Genomic DNA, 16,294 nt, shown 5'->3' with positions numbered 1-16,294 from the left:
TCCTAGTGTCGGAAACCACGCAGTGTCACTTCCACTGCATTCTATTTGTGAAGGCCAGATCCTTCTCAAGGAGCGGGGAAGCACTTGTCCTTTTGTGTTAGAGGGGCTGCAAAGTTCTGGAAGAGGATGGCATGTGGCCATTTTGAAAATACAATCTGTCACGGTGGCCCAGTGGTGCAGCGGTTAAGTTCGCGCACTCTGCTTCAGTGGCCCGGGGTTCGCTGGTTTGCATCCTGGGCGCAGACATACACACTGTTTATCAAGCCATCCTGTGGCAGGCATCCCACATAAAAAGTAGAGGAAGGTGGGCATAGATGTTAGCTCAGGGCCACTCTTCCTCAGCAAAAAGAAGAGGATTGGTGGCAGATGTTAGTTCAGGGCTAAACTTCCTCAAAAAAAAAATACAATCTGTCAAATATGTGACTGAAAAACAGCACCAGGAGGAAGCGACCACAATCGCTAACAAAGCCACAATATACCTTCAGGGTCAGTGGGACAGGGGCTAGGAGTGGGGGTGAGCTGAGGAGCAGACAGGTCTGGGAAAATCCCAACCCCACACATGAACCAGCTCATGCTGGGGTCTTGCCACTTGGTGTAGACTGAAGGACAAGGTAAATGCAGCATTGTTTCAGCCATCTATTCGAGAGGCTATTATTAGAAATAAGAGCAGTTAACTTCAGTGTGCTGCGACACGCACACACAGGAAACTCACCTGCCCGGGCTGCCTCTGATCTCCCATAGACAATGAAAGCCTCCATTTAATTAAATTAGACTAGAGAAAATGTAAACTTTCAATGTTCCCCTTTAGTCTGGGACTAAAATATTTGGACAAGTACCTACAAAAACTCTGATAAAATCTATCTCAACATCTAATATTAGATATGCATAGACTTCCCTCTGTGGTTGAGAAGGAAGGAAGGGAGGGAGGGAAGAAGGAAGATTGCTGGATATATGAAATGATGAAAGTTGTTCAAAACAAAAGACTATTCTTAAGATTCAGAGCAAACACGACCCCCACCCCCAAGAAATAAGGAAAGCACTTACAGAACACCTGAGACCCAGGGGCAAGCAGAGAGCTGAGATTATTAAGGATTGCTTTCAGATTTTAAAAATTCACAAACTCAAGATGCCATAAATAGCAAGCTAGATACGAAACTAACAAATGAGAATCACAGGCCCGGATGTTGGCTCGTCATTCACAGGAAAGGAGGAAGAAAATTACACAAGGAGCCAACCCATCAGAGACACAGAGGACAAACCTAGGAAGGCGTTTCTGTCCAGGAGAGAAGAGCAAGAACGTCCTGCACAAAGACGTGAGACTTCTACTCAAAAGGGAAAAAAGAGCCACACGTAGGCATGTGCTAGTGAAGCTCGAAACACTTAAATTGAACTTTGACTTTCAAGATATGGAAACTCGCAAATATTTTGGTATATAAAATGAATTACATTCAAAAATGGAAATGAATTAAATGATCCGAGTTTCCTGTAATATTAAATCACACAAGGTAAGAGAGTCAAATAACGGCTCTGAATCCTGGCAGATAATTAGAACAAATAAGGTAACTTGATAATATGGCTGGTTACAAAATAAATCATCTAAAGTAAAAAACTTTTCCTGCTCTGGACAATATGGCAAAGTAAACGCAATTCTGAAAAACGCTAGGAAGTAAGAAGAAAGGCAAGGACCCCAGAGCCTAATAAAACCAAAGAGAAACTCATGGGGAGGGAGGCACAAGGTTGTTGGATCCTGACTTAGGGTTGGGCGGAGGGGCTAGGAGTCAGCAACATGGCGCCAGGCTTGTTAACGCTCCCTGGTGTCTGCCGTATTTGCCACCCCACCATGCCCTGGCAGGTGAAGGCTTACCTTATGGCCCCAGTGGGACAAGAAGCGTCAGCCTCAGCCCAGGGCCAACGACGCCAGTTGACGTGATGGGGCAGCACCAGGCCATGTCACCATGGGGCTAGCCAAGGGAAAACTGAGAAGAGCAGGTGCGCTGGCTGCTCCTAAGAGTGTCCTCCTCACCCGCACCCCTCCGTAACACCAAGTGTTCCTGTCTCCACAGACCAGTCCTGTTCCAGAGAACCGAAGACGAAAATGCGCATCGTTTTCTTACAAATAAATCCCGAGAACCTGTGTCATCTAGCGTTTTCTCTCCCCAGCTTAGCATGTCTGCTTGACTTCATCTGGGATGGAGAACGTGTACCAGGAGAAGCAGAAGAGGGAGATTTGCTGTTCACCTATAATGGGCTGTTTCACTCAGTGAAGTGGAAGCAAGAAGTCTTCCCTCCAGGATGCTCACAACACCCACACGCACACACACGCCATCACCACCACCGCCACCCCACACCATGCTACACACACCACGTACACGCCACACCATTCACACACACACACACATATGCGTGTGCTTCTGATCTGAAGATTCTATTCGTCACAACATAAACCAATGACTCTTCCAATGTTTTTAGGCTAGTGTATAACCCTGGGACCAACGAACATTCACTCACATTTGCCAGCTAGAAGGTAGAAAGGTTTCAGATGAAAGTAAGAGGGAAGGTTGTTGCCAGGAAGTCATGCTGCCTCTGCTTGTGTTGTCAGGGAGCAAAAGGCTAGCCCTTCCAACTGTGGAACGGCCCGGTGCCTTCCAGAACCGCCCCTCCCACGCACCGCATACCCACTTTTAGATTTTAGATTCACGCCCTCTCACATCCTGCTGCAAAATATCTCTGAGGCTGAGCCCAGCCCTCCCTGGTCATGTGTCTGTCAAATCAGCTTGCTTAATAGCAAGCCTTTGTCAGTGGTTCCTCCAAGATGTCTCCCTCCCACGCACCCAAAAGAGATCGAAGAAGATGGATGCGTTTGAGCTGGACGGGAAAGGAGCAAAGTGGACAATCTTCTTTCTCATTCTGGCATTTGCCTGTGGACTTTTCTCACATCCCCAAGAATCATGGAGAGTTCTGTCTGTGCCCCGAAGGCCCTGTGGAAGGCCCCCAAGGCAATTGCGTTGGCTGGATCCAGCGCCCCTGGGAGGATCTGGAGCCCCACTAGAAGGGTTTAAGAGGCCAGCTGGAGGAAGCTCAGCCCCAAAGTTGGCTGGATCACTCAGGAAATAGCACAGATGCTGGGGCTGGCAGCGGAGAAGCCTCCCTTTGACCTCTGACCCACTGCACCCAGATCTTAACCAGAATTAGTCTGACTTCTGAGTTGCCCCTAAAACCAGTTCAAGGAGAGAGAAGGGAGAGGATGGAGGGCAGATGTTCTAAGAATCGGCAGAGTGTTTGATCAAACCTCATCTTGGCTTCATTTCTTGGGAATGTCATCCAAGAGGAGAGTGTTTAGGACACTGAGAACCCCAAGTTGTGCTGGAGCCTTCATTTCCTTTGGCCAGGCTTCACTACATTTCCTAAGATGGGGACATTTTTCCATAGGGACAGTGTCATACATCAAGGTCAGGCTCTAAGGACACTCACAAAAGCCTATGTGATTCGTGACATTTCTTAGAGTAGGGGCTGGCTCTTGGAACAAAACCTGTCAGCCACACAGCCACGACAGAGCGAAGGCAGGACCACTGAGCCGGGAAGCCCAGAAGCCAGGCCATGGCCCGGGTTCTGAGCCCCGCTCTTCTCTTCCCTTCCCAGCAGTGAGGACTTGCACAAATGACCTGATCTCAGTCTGTCTCAGCTTCATCCCTAAATGGGAAGAGGAACAGTGTCTATCCTCCGGGTTGTTGCACAGATCACATGAGACAGTACAAGTAGAATGGTCAGCACAGTCCTCAAATCACTGTAAACACTTCAGTGAATGCTGGCTTTTAATATTCAGCGAGGATTGATGGACAGGGCCAGGCTCTGTGCTGGAGGCCAGGATACGGCTGAGTGAAGGGGGAAATCCAGAATCCTCCTCTGCTCTGTGGCCCTCAGGCCTGCATGCAGGGACGTTTGGTCGGCGTGGGTCCACCAGAGTGGACAAGAACATTTAAGGGGTGCAGAGGTCCTGCCAGGCTGCCCCCTAGACACCCGCAGGGCCCAGACTCACTCCCCATCACTGTGCTTCCCACTCCAGGATTCAGGATGCCTCCGCCCAGCTCCCTGTTGCTTCAGCTGCACCCACCCCTCCCTTCCCAGGTGATTGCCATGTGGGGCGGTTTCCTGCCTCCCCTCACCCTCCTGTTTCTGGGAGACAGTTTTCAAGGGATGTTTTTCTGCTTGGGAACAACAAGAAGGGCATGATCCCAGGCTCATGAAAGCCCCCCTAAGCCCCCAGCCAAGCAGCAGAGGGAAAGGTACTCACGCATGTCAAGGGACAAGGGTCTTGCCTTATGTGAAGGAGTGAAGCACGAGCTCATGAAGACAGTTATCGTCCATAACTGCTTATTGACTGAGTCAAGGGCATTTCTGCACTCACCTGAGAAATTTCAGTTCAGTGGGTCTGCAAGGAGGCCCAGGCGGCAGTATCTTGTCAAAGTTCCCTGGTGACTCTGAAGATCAGACAGATTCCAGTAGGATCAAAGAGATGCCCAGCTCCCCGAGATCTCTGCCCCCTGCAGTCCAGAAGCACAGGCCGAATGCGAGGCCTCAGGGGAGGCAGACCGCGGCCGTGACGGCTCCCTGCCATCCACTCCCTCAGTCACTGCCACCAAGGAGAGGGGACAGCAGGAAAGGTGGGACCCCCAAAAACAGAAGGTGGGGCAGATGGGGGAAACAAAAGAGGAGGAAATGCCATAGCTCTGGGGGAGGGGAGAGAACTGCTTCCTTCACAGGGCTGACCCAGCCATTCTCAAGATCCCAAGGGACCTCAGGCCTCCCAGGGGTGCCTGTGATCAGTCCCCGTAAGCCAGAGACTGCCTGTGTATTGGAAACTGCCATAAACTATCGTTAGTCTAAAGCTCTGGCCCTTTTTGTTAAGTCACAGGACACTAACCCTCCTGGCAGTTCCCAAGGGAGACAGGTTCCTGCTGAAGCACGGGCTGCGCCCTGGCCTCTCCCCCGTGGAAGCTGCAGCTGGCCCCCTGTGAGCCAAGGATGTTGCTATCGCCCTGGGACGGCCACGGGCTGCGTCTCCGCCAGGTGTGCCCGAGAGGCAGCAGGAGCCGAGGAGGCCGAGCTCTGTGCAGGGCCTGTTTCGGACCTCGAAGCTGATCCAAGCTACATTATTACGAAAAGTTATTAACTGATATTCAGTTACAGGATCACGGGCTGAACAAAGAACGAGGCCCCGCGCAGCAGAAAACCATATGGCCTTGGAGGCTGCACACCTGCGAGAGAACAGGCAGGCCCGGTCAGAACCCATCAGCAGCTCCAGGAAAGCCATGAAGAGTGGACTTGCTCCACGGCCCTTTCTAATTAGCTGGCGGTGAGTTTTCTCAGCTTCCTTATAAAGGCCTGTGGCCCCTCCTCCACCCCGTCTGGGTCCCACGGCCCAAGACAGCTGGGGAGAAGGTCCCCACCCAGACTCCCAGTACTCAGACCATAGGAGACACTGGAAACAGGAAAATAGCCTTTACCTCTGGATCCAAAGCAAAATCGAGAGGAAACTCTTAGGGATTCATCACGAGGAATTGGTCCCACAGGGGAAAGCAGAGTGCTTTCCCACGACGGCAAGAAGCTGGAGCCATTGGTATTGATCACATGTAGGAAAATGGTCACATCGATTACATTGTATTTCCCCGAGGAATGGCTGGGAGAAGAACAGAAAGATAAATGTAAACGCCACGTGACGACATGGAAAGACCTTACCATACAACGTCCAGTAAAAAAACAAAAAAAGTGGATACAAAACACATCTCTGCCATAACTATGCCGGTGAAGTTACGCACGCGTGTGGCTCTGCGCGGGGCAGGGCCCGGCAAAGTGACGCAGTGTGGCCGGTGGTGGCAGAGTTGTGGGTGGTTCTTCTCGCCTTTTACTTAGAATTTTGTTAATGCTCTTTAACGTTTGCGTAATGCACACTGAAAAATAAAGCGAAAAGGAAAATAAAAGTAATGAATGTGGTTTTTAAAACTGGGAGGGGGGGGCGGAAGAGAAAAACAGACAATGTGGTGTCAGAGCCAAACCCTGCCAGCTTCCCAGAGTGCAGCCACGTGAGGTGACTTTCGCGGAAGAGAATCCGTTTTCACTAATACTCATCCCTGTGAGAAAGAAGAAGAATGAACAGTATCTTGGAAGGGGGCAGAGATCCCACAAGCTCCCTCTCTGACGTAGAGACGCCGAAGTCACCGGATGGCAGGACCAGGTGAGGTTCTGCCTCAGTTTCCTCCGTGGAACCTGTCTGAGCTGCCAGAGCCGCCAGGAGGATCCGTGTCCGCCAGCGCCAAGCAAGGCCCCGGTGCCCAGGCGGATGACTTGCCCAGCGGCTGCACGGGGAAGGCAGTGGGGGGACACTGGGCAAGGCTTCCCAGGAAACAGTCCTCAGCTCTCTCCCAGCCCGGGTCTGGCCACCAGCCACGTGGCCGCAGGAATGGCACAGCTGGCCGTGCCAGCCCCAGCCCACGCTTAGCTGTGCAAACGGAAGTACCTTATAGGGACTCTTGGTCAATCAAAATAGACATTTCTGCTGTCTCCGGATCACACACATCCAGAGTCAGGGGCTAGTCACTTCTCCTACCAAACTAGAGGATTGAATAAATATGTCTTATATTTAAAATTCAAGAGACTCATCACAGCGGGGAAACTCCTGTTGGAGCTCAGCTTTCATTCTCTATCACTCCGGGGGTGAGAGCAGGACTCAGGAAGTGATTGTGCATTCAGAGGGGGAGGCCAGAGTGTGTGGGAAGGGTCAGGAAAGAGAATCCCTCCCTGTGCTTCGGAGGACGAGACAAGCTTGCAAAATATCTCATCTTTCAGTCCCAGAAGGGAGGCGGCTGTGCGCCTAACATTTCCAGTTAAGGAAAACACATAAATGTTGAAGAGACAGCCTGGAACGATCAGGGTTGCAATGCCTGGCTGCAGCGAACGGAAGGGAGGGAGCAGAAGGAGCCACGCAGGAGTAATCAGCCAGCTGGCGAACAGTGATGAATGCCGAGCGACACGCAGAGATGTGGTACGGGCCACGCCGCGTGGAACACACCTCTGATACCTGAGAAGCAGCCGGACTTTGCCCTTCTGAAGAGTCAAAGCTTGTAAAATACACCTGTGACTCCACACGGCTTTTCTCCAGGAATGTGCTTACTGGCTCCTTGCCGCCCTGCTCTGTGTAACTGCCATTTGCATGTCTTCCTTTGAGGAACTGGCCTCCTGCTGCCTCAGGGATGCCATAGAGACGGACAAAATAGTTTTACCAGGCACTGCATCCCGGTCACTCAAAGGTGATATTAGATCTGGGGGCAGTTAACACTCCCTGGAGAAAGATACGAATCTGAGAGATGAAAGCCTTTCTTAAGCCCTACAAGATCCCCCCGCTTTCAAGCGTCTTCGATGCTTTAAACACCTCTCCCTTGCTCTCCCGTCATGGCATTTATCTCTGTGCTCCAGCAGACAGACGGAAGATGGGGCCAGCATGGGGTTTCCACCGGAAGTAGGTCCAAAGGAAGAAATCCTGCCTTCCCAGAATGTGTTGTGCTCTCCTGCCCTTTGGGCAAATCTTCCCAAACTCTTGTGTCTTGCAGCTAAGCATCTTGAAGACAAAAAACGAGGAAAATCAAATGTGAAACAATAGGGTTTATTTTTTTGTCCTTATTATTTATCCTTTCTCAAGTGGAGATTGAGCCCTGCACTTAGCAACGTGATGTCCTACCAAGGAAACGGCTGACTTCGGGTGGGACCTTAGGACAGGCACAGATGGGGGTGTGTGCATGTGCAGGGAACATGCCCCGCCCACTATGTCCAAACATCCAACTCCTACCTTCCCCTCCAAGGTCAGCTTCGAATGCCACATCCTCCGCCAGTCCCACAGGTATGAGACATGTCACACGTCCTGGATAGGGGCACACACTCTGAAGCCACACCTCCTGCATTCACATGTCAACAATGCCACTTGGCACTGTGCAACCATGGACAAAGTGCCCAACCTCTCTGTGCCCCAGTCTCCTCACCTACAAAATGAGGACACAAATAGTATCCATTGCACAGGTGTTTTAAGTAAACGCGTCACATGGGAAGCTCTTTCAAGAATGCCTCACGTAGAGTAATGGCTCAGTAATCAGTGACCACCATTACCCTCACAGGATTCTCTTGACGCTTTCTGGTGGCACACCCACTTCCGTGCGATTTTTTTTTTTTTTTTTTGCCTTGTGGTCTTCTTATCTGAGTCACATCTTGTTTTCTGTCCTGTAAGGAAAGATTTGGGGGCCCTATTCTTTTTTTTCTTTCCTTAAAATCATTTAGTAGAAAAGAGGGACTGACTGTTAAGTGAACGAGTAATGACAGACAGAACACGAGAACACACCACAATATTGTGCCACACCGTGTGGCCTTCCCGCCTGCTGGGATCCCGGGCAGAGAAGGCAGAGTAAGAGACATAGAGCAGAGTGTGCAGGGAGAGAAGCCCAGGACATCCCAGGCTGGGGAATGACGTGTGGACAGGAGGGTACGCAGAGCTGGGCGCGTGTCTGTGTGTATGTGTGTCTATTATGCGTTTTTCCAAATATTCATGTAACTTGTGTACTGAGCTCTTACCATGTGCTAAACTCTGTGCTTGGAACAGAGTGGGAGGCTGGGGCAATGGGGGAAAAGTTTTACCAAGACTCTAACCTTAGAGTGCACTGTGATTTGGGGGGAAAAAATCTCGTTTGGCTTCCAAGTACCCACGTCCTCTGTGTTTTCCCAGGTGTTGCCTCCACCCTCCCAGGTCCTTCCAAAGCAGCTCAGCCTTGGCCAAGGGGAGAGGAGAAGGAACCCATGGGCCCCGCACTGCCCGCCAGCGTCTTCTTGGTGGCTAGCTGCCCTGCTCAGCCTCGACTCCCCACCACCGCTGCCCTCCCTCTGGGGGCCACACCGTCTCGCTGAGCCCCCGTCCCATTCGACCCCACAGCGGGCGCTGCGTCCCGTGCCCCTCATCTGACGTTCCCTCCCACGCAGCAGCAAGAATGAGCGCTCCCACGGGGTCCTCCTGCCCAGCGGGGAAGACTCCCTGCTCTCCGAACCTCTCATAAAGCTGACCTGAAGACATCAACCCAAGTGGGTCTGCACACCTGCCAAGCCTTCAGGAGCGGACTGGCCACCCGTCAGAGCCGGTGAGAACGCCCAAGATCAGCTGGCTGGGCCTGACCCCACATCTGCCTGGCGTAAGGATTATTTTGAGCTGAAGACAATTAAGAAGAAGCAGACACAAGAAACATTTGCTGCCCTCCCCATCTCTACCAGGAAGGTTCTTAGTCGGGAGACAGCTCTAGACTCTTAGCCAGCCCAGACTGCACCGGAGGAATCCACCTGACGGCCTCGCTACCGCTACCACAAGCCCTTATCTTCCATTGTTTCCCCGCATGTCTGTCTTCCCATGGTTTGCCATGCCTAAAAGCCCAAAGCCATCTTCCTTTGTCTCGTCACTTCTCTACAAATTCATTTTTCTTTAGTTCACACGCTATAAAAGCCCCAGTTCTAACCACCCCTTTGTGTTCCGCATCCCTGAGTTCGCAGTGTGCATACTCGATGCGCCGTAATACACTGCCGATTGTTTTCCTCTTGTTAATTTGTCCTTTGTCGGTGTGATTTGCAGAGACCCAGCCAATGAACCTCAGACGGGAAGAGGGAAAAAAGAGTCCCTCCCTGCAGGTCCCTCATTTTAGAAATGTGGAGAAGGAATCTCGGGATGCAGGAGCTGATACAGGACCTGCCGCACGTCCCCCAGCAAGGGTGGCCTGGCCGCCAGGCTCCGCCCTCGTGCTGGGCTCTCTGCACTCCTGTATCCCGTGGGAAATGCCACCTCCACATTCAGCTGCTATTTTCCTTCTTCTCTCTGGTCTCACTTCCCATAACCAAAGTAGAATGTCAAAAACACTCTGATCACGACCCAAGGGAAGAAATAAATTTGTGTCATGACCAGTATGCGTTCATATAAGGAGCTGACACAGCGCTTACATCTACTAACTGAGGCGCGACGGTATCTTCCATTGTTGGAAAGTGCTGGTTGGGCCTACAACACTGAATTCATGACAGACAGTTTGAAAGAATCACCGACTTCTTAGGAAGTGCCCTCATGTGGGAACCACACAAAAGCAGATGCCGAGCCGGACTTGTGTACAGGTAACAACTCAGGAGGTGAGGGGGTAGGGAAGAGAGGAGGGAAGGGAAAAAAGCCACAGGTCCCTTCTGTAGGCGAATGGGGCTCAATCCCATAGGCCCCCTGAGGAACGTTTAGACGGCACCCCAGAATTATCCCAGCAGAGTTGGGGAACCTCAGGCGCTTATCCGTGGACTCCATTGGCTTTTTGTAGAGGATTTCCCCAGGGACACTAAATCCTAAGACTTCTGCCCTGCTCCTGAGGGCTGAGTGCCCCCTTGGGGCCACAGGAAGCCCTCAGGCAGGAAGAAGCCGAGGAAAGCTGAGGGCTGGGTGCCGGAGCTGGGAGGCTGTCCTCGGGCTGGGCCGCCTACCTCGGCGGCGGGTGAACTGGGACGTGGGTGGAGGGACACAGTGGGCATCACAGCATCTGCTACAGAAAGTAGTGTGTTGTCTGAGGCTGTTGTGCCCTCCCCAGAAATCAACCTGACCAGATTTCAAAATGAAAAAGCCAAAAAATGCCAAGTTAGTAGGAAAGAAAGGGTTAACACAGAGAGATGCTGTTAGACTCAGACCCAGAGAAAATACAAGGCACTCCCTTCTCGTCTTCCACTTAATTGTGATATTGCTGACAGGAAGAAAGGCGAGGAGCAAACGAACGGCAGTCTGTAATCAAACGGTGTAGAATGCTGCTGCTTGAAATGTTATGATCTGAAATGTCTATGACAACAAATCCAGACAGTAGTGGTAGGAAGATGTCGCCTACAGATTTTTCCTCCTCTCCTTTGGGTTTTCTACCCAGGCTTCCGCCGTGGAAGTCCGACAGCCAGCCGCATCCACGAGGCCTGGGCCGCAGAACGACTCACAGAGCCAAACAGAAGGGACTAGTATTCTCATCATCTAAAAGGACTCTGAGGTCTTGGAGGTTGAAAGGCTCCATGTAGTCAGTAATTGTCATCATAATACAATTACAGCCCAAGAGACAAGTCCCAGGGAAAAGGGGGTTTTCACCAAGGACGGAGCTCTCAGCTTCACTGATCAAGCACACATTCCAGCTTTCCTGGGCTGACGTGTTCACACCTCAGCATGTGCAGTCCATCTGGAGCACATGGCCATTGCAGACAGACAGCCTACGGAGCTGCTGGGGAAAAAGGCCTGGCCTCTAGGCTTGCTTCTGTCCATAGCTGTGTGACCTTGGACAAGTTGTCCAAGTTCTCTGAACTTGTTTTCTCCAAATTGTGAAAGCACTTTGAAGAGTGAGAAAGGGCTGTGTCATAGCCCTGATAAAGGATGGAGACACAATCACATCTTCTCTTGGTTGTATACCTTGGGCTGTCCCACTGTGGTCACTGCCCTGACCCTTTCGTCCTGTCTCCAGTGCGTGCGCTATATAAATAAAAGCAAACATTTGGGAAATGTCCGTTTATTCGAAGGATCTTTCATCTATCTCGCTTCAAGCTCCATATCAGAGCTGAATGGATCTGCTCCCTTTGTCCTTATTTCCATGGTCACTGCCCCCACGCTGCGGTAGTAACTACAGCACGCTGTACACCAACAGCGTACAGAGCACAGAGCACTGTGCTAAGTAGTCAGTGGGAATTCGAGGGCTCACAGTCATGGTTCTCAAGAGGACTTCATTGAAAAATGAAAATCCTATGTGTAAATAGAGACACAACAGTGTATACTGTGCTAAGGAGCAACTGAGCAGTCAGAACGGTTGGTGCAAGCGGAGGTTAGAAACGTCCTCCTCACAGATAAGGCCAGTACCCTGCGCTTTGAACCCCATTTCTTTCCACATTCTTGGGAACCACACCCCATCAACTATCCTTATCTTTCCAGTATATACAACTGCCTCCTCTCACTGGATGCTTCCCATCAGATCTTTAAGAGGCTTAAGTATTTTCCATTTAAAACAAAACCCTCGCTGAGCCCCTTCTTGTCCCTCCATTTTTAAGCCAACATCCCAAATGCATCACCCACACTCACTCTCTCCCTTCCTTCCCTCCTCACTCCCTCCTTAGCCCCTTCCAGCCTGCCCGCCACCCTGAAACAGCTGTCACAGGGTGCAGCGGACTTCCATGCCCCGAACCCCAAGGAGAGCTTTACAGTCCGCGTCCTCCTTGACTTCTCACAGCCTTTGACGCTCTGGCTCACTTCCTCCTTACGTTCTTAAAGAAGGTTTTTTATTGACATAGAATATAATATAGACAAGTGCAAAAATCATGAATATAAATGTTTACAAAGTGAATATGCCCTGATAACCACCACTTAGATAAACAGAACACCACCAGTACCCCAGAAGCCCTCAGTCTCGGTTCCCCTTCGGGATTACTGAGAGGTAACCACCAATAGTGGACGTTGTGGGGTTGCCTCCCAGAAGCCCTCCAGGTCTGAAATATCCATCCCCCCAGCTACTGGGAGTGTCGGTAGCCAACAGCTCTCAGCCTGGTCCCTCTCCAAGGCATCCTTGGGATGAAGGGAGCCAAGTTCACACACCCTCCTGAGGGCGTGCTGCATCCAGTGACTGGTTGGGTCGGGGTATAAGGGCCTGGTCCCCTCCTCCCACTTCAACACAACTCGGTTGGGCCGCAGCAGTTCAGAGTCCCTTTCAGGCAGCTGAAGGCTTTGGTGTGATTTCGTCACAGCTCCCCCTCTGCTTCTGCCCTTCCCAGCTGCCCGCCTTCCCTCACAGGCGTATCCTTTACATAAGTGCACAGCAGTATAGCAACATTTCTACTGTTGACGGCATTTTAGGTCCTTTCTAATTTCTGGCTCTTGTGGGTAATGCTGCAATGAACACGTGTGGACATCTCTCTTGGTGCACATATGCAAGAGTTGCTGTTGGGTATATCCCTGGACGTGTCATCTCTATCACCTAAGGTGTATTCATGTTTGGTTGTGGTGGACAATGCCAAGGAGTGTACGAAGCATTTGTACCAATTTCTACTCTAATTAGCAGAGCACGAGTTTCCGTTGGATTTGCTCTCTGGCCCTTTACAGAAAAAGTCTGCTGACCCCTGATCTAAGCTGAAGAATGAGAGGAGCAAAGAAAAAGCCCTAGGCCGGAAAAGTACTGCTGTGTCTTCAAAGACAGCTAAGCAGACCAGTTTGTCTAGGTAGAGGCGACTGGGCAGAAAAATATGGTTTGTATCAGAGGTCGGCAGACCTCTTTTTTTTTTTTACAAGAATTTTTTTTTTTTTACTGAGTTAATGATAGGTTACAATCTTGTGAAATTTCAGTTGTACATTAATGTTTGTCATTCGTGTTGTAGGTGCACCATTTCACCCTTTGTGCCCACCCCCCCACCCCACCTTTCCCCTGGTATCCACTAAACCGTTCTTAGTCCACATTTTTAAATTCCTCATATGTGTGGAGTCATACACAGATTATCCTTCTCTAACTGGCTTATTTCACTTAACATAATTCCCTCAAGGTCCATCCATGTTGTTACAAATGCGATGATTTTGTTCTGTTTGGCAGCTGAGTAGTATTCCATTATATTATGTACCACATCTTCTTTATCCATTCGTCTGTTGATGGGCACTCAGGTTGCTTCCATGTCTCGGCTATTGTAAATAATGCTGCAATGAACATTGGGGTGCATAGGACTTTTGGGATGGCTGACTTCAAGCTCTTTGGATAAATACCCAGTAGTGGGATGGCTGGATCGTATGGTAGTTCTATTTTTAATTTTTTGAGGAATCTCCATACTGTTTTCCATAGTGGCTGCACCAGTTTGCAATCCCACCAGCAGTGTATGAGGGTTCCTTTTTCTCCACAACCTCTCCAACATTTGTTACTATTAGTTTTAGATATTTTTGTCATTCTAATGGGTGTAAGGTGATATCTTAGTGTAGTTTTGATTTGCATTTCCCTGATGATCAGCGATGATGAGCATCTTTTCATGTGCCTATTGGCCATCAGTATATCTTCTTTGGAGAAATGTCTGTTCATGTCTCCAGCCCATTTTTTGATTGGGCTGTTTTATTTTTCGTTGTTGAGTTGTGAGAGTTCTTTATATATTATGGATATTAAGCCTTTGTCAGATATATGACTTGCAAATATTTTTTTCCAGTTAGTGGGTTGTTTTTTGGTTTCAATCCTGTTTTCATTTGCCTTGAAGAAGCTCTTTAGTCTGATGAAGTCGCATTTGTTTATTCTTTCTATTGTTTCCCTTCTCTCGGCAGACTTCTTCTGAGAAAGGTTTCGGCTCCGCAGGCCTCGCTCGTGGTCTCCACGGCAGCCGCTCTGCCCTGCTGGGGTAGCTCAAAGCAGCCACAGACAATGAGGAGAACAGGAGGGCGGATAGGTGCCAGGAGGTCTTTCTTCTGGAACACTGAAATTCGAACGTTGTATCATTTTCGCACTGTCACAAAATATTACTCTTCTTTTGACTTTTTCAGCTGTTAAAAATTATACAACCATTTTTATCTCAAGAGGTAAAGAAAAACAGGTAGTGAGCTGGACATGGCCCACAGGCCATAGTTTGTGGAGACTTTTTATAGATTGTGGAGACCTAAATAAAAAACCTGAACGTCGTTTGCTAAGCCAAATATTTCAGATTTTTGAGGAAGGGTGTGATGTATACAAAGCGGCATTTTAGGGAAACTGAGGTGGCCGCAGTGTTAACGATGCTCTGGAGGGAGAGATTAGAGGTGGACAACCAGTCAGGAGGCAGCCTAGACAGACTCGGAGGACCAGTGAGGGTCTAGCACATCATGGTGACAGATGACGTGTAACCAAAGAGATGGGGGCACGCAAGAAGACATTAGGAAGAAAAAGAAAAGGATCTGATGCCTGATGAGAGAGCAAGAAAGAAGGAAGGATCTGTGCCTGACGCGGGGGCCTAGAGCGCAGGAGACGGGGTGAGCGAGAGTCTGCTGGTAAAATGGTAGACAGACAGTCGGGCTCCGTATTCAGGGCCTGGGCACTGGAGCCGGGGTGCCCGGGTCTCCAACCTGGCTTCCCAACCCACCAGCTGTAATCTCCCTGTTTCCGCCCCTGTAAAACCAGGTTACTACCACCACCTGCTTCGTGAGGTTGTTTTGAGGATTAAATGAGTGAATACATGTCAAGCGCTTAGAACAGTGTCTGGCATACCGCACACGCTTGACAAGTGCTAGCTTTTATTATTAACCATATAGTCATATATTAATCATATAGTCATTAAAAAACTACAAAATAAAGTAAAAGTTTTAAAGATAGGAAGCAAGTTTAGGGGGAAAAGTGCTGTCTGGCTTTAGATGGGTGGGTTCAGCTCAGCCAGGGCGGCAGGCTGATAGAACACTGACCCTGGAGGCTCAGAAAGGCCAAGGGAAGTGCTCAGGACATGGGTGGCGGTCATGTACAGAGAACTTGATTCCACAGGAGCAGATGAGAATGCTGGAGAGTCAGAGACATGGGTATAAAAACACGCACTGTTGTCAAGGCCTCAAGCTCCAGTTCAATCTCCTCTCTGTCTCTCAGGAGCTTTGAACCCTTGGGAGGACTAGTTCATGTCTCTATACCTCAGTTTTCCCATCTGTAAAATGGGTATAACCATAGTACTTACGATACCGTGTGGCTGTGAAGATTAAAAAAGCAAATGTGAGGCCCAAACGGAACCTAGCACAAAATGAGTTCCGCTAACACCAGCCTCTCTTATTCTGACCACCGTACGTTTGCAGAAACTAGAGAGCAGGGAAGCGCCAGGAAAGGAAGGCCCAAAAGGCACAAAGGAACTCACCCAGCGAGATGGTCCTTGCAGGCCCTTCTCCCTCTCCATCCCCACCGCATCACGTCAGGGTGAGGAAGAATGGGTCTCTGACCGGCTCCTCTAAGATCAATGGGCAAAATCCCTAACTTCCCACTTGAAGGCACTTGACCTAAATCTGCAGAATAATGATGTCATAGGAGCAGCTCTTCAAGTCGCATTGATTGAGCTGGCTGGAAATCCTCTGACGTGTGTACATAAACCTCCTCCTTAGTGAGGCTCCCATAAAGCCCCCCATTGCTCCTATGTGGTTCAGGCAGGAGGCGAGGGGGCTGCTCATCATGTGGAGAGAGCATCCGCCCCACCTCCAGCCCTCACGTTTTGTTGCCCCCGCATCACATCCATCAGGATCTTACACCAGGAAGTCGTGCATCTACTAACCCAG

General features: G+C 50.0%; 1 long non-coding RNA gene across 4 annotated transcripts in view; it reads right to left on the bottom strand.

The window, feature by feature from the left end:
* The window catches only part of LOC123289056 (uncharacterized), a 107,143-nt gene that overhangs the window by 74,089 nt on the left and 16,760 nt on the right, over positions 1-16,294 (bottom strand). For 3 of the 4 annotated variants that reach the window (XR_011506059.1, XR_011506058.1, XR_011506061.1), the window contains exons 2-3: positions 5,505-5,677; positions 4,406-4,541 (exon numbers count right to left, since the gene is read on the bottom strand). This is a non-coding gene — a long non-coding RNA (uncharacterized lncRNA). Of the gene's footprint in view, positions 1-4,405; positions 4,542-5,504; positions 5,678-5,816; positions 7,641-16,294 lie in introns of those variants that run through there. The other variant, XR_011506060.1, reaches the window with a different exon arrangement.

Source organism: Equus asinus, chromosome 9, assembly GCF_041296235.1.
Source record: "Equus asinus isolate D_3611 breed Donkey chromosome 9, EquAss-T2T_v2, whole genome shotgun sequence".
Classification (NCBI taxonomy): domain Eukaryota; kingdom Metazoa; phylum Chordata; class Mammalia; order Perissodactyla; family Equidae; genus Equus; species Equus asinus.
The sequence above is the reverse complement of the archived record's forward strand: the minus strand, read 5'-3'. Positions and strand labels throughout refer to the sequence as shown.